The sequence below is a fragment of the Cynoglossus semilaevis genome, chromosome 8, assembly GCF_000523025.1.
Source record: "Cynoglossus semilaevis isolate Cse_v1.0 chromosome 8, Cse_v1.0, whole genome shotgun sequence".
NCBI lineage: Eukaryota > Metazoa > Chordata > Actinopteri > Pleuronectiformes > Cynoglossidae > Cynoglossus > Cynoglossus semilaevis.
The window spans coordinates 10542612-10546723 of record NC_024314.1 but is presented as its reverse complement, the minus strand read 5'-3'; positions in this window follow the sequence as shown (position 1 = coordinate 10546723).

The window sequence follows — 4112 nt, the reverse complement described above, 5'->3', positions numbered from 1 at the left end:
CCAAGGCCTGCTCGGCCCTCCTGGACACTGCCGAATACCTCACAGTGTTTCAGCCTGCTGATCGCCCTGTCCACCTCTTCCTGGGCTTTCCACTTTCTCCCTGTTCGTACTTGGCCGGCAGCTGCTCTCACCAGTTGATCCGTGGAATCCCTCAGCTCCAGCACCATCCAGGCCTTCTCTTGCTTGTAGCCCAGACCTATGGATCGCAGTGGCAGCTGCAGTGCATTTCTGCCAAAGAGGCCCACATCTGATAGGCATCTCGGCAGTCCCAGCCACTTCCTGATGAGCAAGTTTGCCAGCCTATCCATCTTGTCCACCACAGACGAGGGGACTTCGCTCATCTTCAGAGGCCACATCACCCTTGGGTACAGTATGAACTGGTAACTCCATACCTTGTACTTGCCGGGGAGCTGGCTCTGGTTGATCCTGGCCTGGCCATCTGCCAGCTGCTTCCTCACAATGCAATTAATCACAATTTTAAAACTTTTGTGGTCCTGGTCTTGGTCCAAGTCCCTAGTCTATTTTTAATATAAACTCAAGTATATATTTAATTTAGAGATAAGAAATAAGAGAAGGAAGCACGAAGAAAAGGACAAGAAGAAGATAAAGAAAAATGGAGATGGCTGTTTCTCATTTCGTTTAGTTTGCAGGGAATTTGAGAAATTTGGTGTGAAAGATTAACGTTTCTTATAAAACATGGGTCTGCAAACTTCACTATCAAAAGACCCTCCCCCCCCCTTTTTTTTAAAAGACAAATAGTCTAGCTGCAAAGCATAACACAGCTTATAAACTTTAAAAGTTTTAATTGTTTTTTAGATTTTACATTTTACAACCACAGAATACAACAAACAATTCAAGATTGAATCCCGGTAAGGGCGTTTCCAGTTGAGTGCAGATAAGCAGACAAAGATGGATGGATAGCATTTAGGGATAGCATTTAGCGCTAGCTTAACAGCTTTAAAGTAATCATAAAATTCCATTTCAGTGTCCTCACATCCTCTTCAGGTTTACTTTTCAGCCAGCAATCAACTGAAGCATCTGAACAAAACAAAAAAAAAACTTCCATTAGCTCTGGGTCTGAAATTAATGTTTTGTTTTGTTTTTCTAAAAAACAATAGCCTTTCAAATGCTATTGTTCTCACCTGTTTATTGTAACTTCTGTTTTAGGGAAGTGGTGGCTTAGTGGTTAAGCGGACTTGGGTCCAGAAGGTTGCAGGTTTGAATCCACCAGCTGCCAAGTTACCACTGAGGTGCTCTGAGCATGGCACCGTCCCCACACACTGCTCCCCGGGCGCTCAAAAAGCTGCCTACTGTTCACTTTGGTGATGGGTTAAATGCAGAGGTCACATTTCATTGTGTGCAGTGATGTGTGTCACAATGACAAGGAGCACTTTCCTTTCCTTTCTGAAATTCAGTGCAGATCATCTCTATGTTGGGACTGTACGAAGTGACTTTGACCGTCACACAGAACTGCAGGCTCTAATGTGTGAGGCAGGAGCGAGAAAACTTGCTCACATAATGTGTAATATGTTGTGCCAAAAATGCACAGGACTCCAAATGCATATTTTTTCATGTTCATATACGTACGTTTCAGAAACGTATATACTTGTCGAAAACAAGTTTGTTGGGTTTGGGGAGGTTTTCAATATCAATATGCCCATTTGTGCTCTTTAGAGAGAGTAGCCTTCTGTCTGGCGACTTTTACAAGATTCGCAGTCAGGCATTTGAACTTGGACACCCATAACTCTTTATCTGCTATGTCGGCCAGTTTAATTTCTAGATCGGGCTTACTTCTGTGAATGTGGATGTGTTCAGCAGAGTTTCTATAAATGCAACTTCCTTTGCAATAATTGAACGGTGGAAATGATCACAATTTATGTGATTGTATGCTCTTTCTGTATTTTAGAGTAATATTTACATTATTCCATGGCTGTATGCCATAGAGAGTATGTAGTAGTGATGTAATAGTGGTTCCAGAGTGATTCGTTCAAAATGAACAAATCTTTCATATGGCTCGTGACTCCCGAGTCATATGAAAGATTCGTGACTCGTGACTCCCAAATCATTTGAAAGATTTGTTCGTATTGAACTCATGAATCACTCACAAATCACTCACTGCGAACAAATCACTCTCTGCAAACTAATCTTTCACTGCGAACAAATTACTCTGCGAACTAATCTTTCACTGTGAACTAATCTTTCACTGTGAACAAATCACTCTGCAAACTAATCTTTCACTGTGAACTAATCTTTCACTACGAACAAATTACTCTCTGCAAACTCATCTTTGACTGTGAACTAATCTTTCACTACGAACGAATTACTCTGGAAACTAATCTTTCACTGTGAACTAATCTTTCACTGTGAACAAATCACTCTGCAAACTAATCTTTCACTGTGAACTAATCTTTCACTACGAACAAATTACTCTCTGCAAACTCATCTTTGACTGTGAACTAATCTTTCACTACGAACGAATTACTCTGGAAACTAATCTTTCACTGTGAACTAATCTTTCATTGCAAATGAATCACTCTCTGTGAACTAATCTTTCACCGTGAACTAATCTTTCGCCATGAACTAATCTTTCGCTGTGAACAAATCACTCTCTGTGAACTAATCTTTTGCTGTGAACTAATCTTTCGCTGTGAACTAATCTTTTACTGTGAACTAATCTTTCGCTATGAACGAATCACTCTCTGTGAACTAATCTTTCGCTTCGTTCTTGCAAATTCATTTCTTTTGTCACGTGACAGAGAGCTCGGGTCTCTTTTGCTCTCATTCATCTTCACATTGTGGTGTGTTTTTCTTTGTTTTCACATGGTTTTAATTGCTTATGGCATATTGTGTACTTTGTAGACTTTGTCAGCGGAAGCAAACCATGTTGCCTTCAGTATTTAGTGTCGGAGAACTGCATCCTTGTTTACAACACACACAATAGGGCTTAAGCACCACCTGCTGTAAAACGAATGAAATTATTCGTTCAAGATTCCTTCACGACTCGATCATTTTACTGTTCGAGAGTCAAACATCCGAATCAGTAAAAAGAGTCGGTCTTCCCATCACTAGTATGTAACAATAGAGAATTGTTGTGGTAACTGCAGCAACATGGATATTCTAAATTGTTTCTTTAGTTATCTGTGGTTTTCTTTCTGTGGTCTTCTTTCTTTCCAGACATGTACAGTACTTAGGCCTAGCTCTTCTCCCCGTATTAGCAGGCTTACCGTTGTGTACCGTAGTGTAGTACAATCCTTCACCACGGGGGAGCTCTACTACTTCCACTCCAAGAGAGAACATACCCCTATTTTGCACCATGACGCATGTACACTGTCACCATGACCTTTGACATAATTTCTGGGTTTGGCAGGGCCAATCCTCCTTCTGCCAAAGCCCCTGGTTCTAGGTGCAGCTCATTCATGGAAGGTCCTTCTGGTGCAGTATAGTACTTGACTTTTTCCTCTGCTTATCCCTGCACAGTGAACCCATCCAGGCAGGTTTTGTAGCATAATAAATCAGATTTTCTAAGTCCTGTCTCTTAGGGTATAGACTTTGAAGGATTCAGTAGAAGATTTGGATCCTTCAGGACTTCTTCTACTACAGTAGGTCTCCCCATGTCACGTGTTGCCACCAGCCTTCCCATCCTAGGGCTTTAGCAGCTTCTTGTTCTGCTGGGGAGAAATATCCTTCCCCAAGTTGGTTTAAGGGTCTCCACATGCTGAATGCCATGGGCAACTTAATTACTTCCACAAGGGTGACTAAAGCTGGTACTTGTTGGTTTAACCCTGTGCAGTTATTAAGGACCAAGCTCTCCATTATTCCACCGCTACTTGGAGATAATCAAATCTGAAAACTTGTTATATGAATACTGAATTCTGGAGAGATTGCTGGGTCTCTACTGTATGTTGAGGATTGTAGGGTGGAGCTGAGAGTGCTGTTACTATCTGGACACCTGACTGACCATTTTTCCCATGGCCATGGCAGTCATGCAGGAGAGACATTCAATAACTCGAGTGCCATTCTAAGCACATTTACAGGTGCTCGTCATCACTTCTGTAGTTCCAGTAGGCCTAGAAATGTTGGTGCATACAATGCTTGGTGCATACAATGCTCTA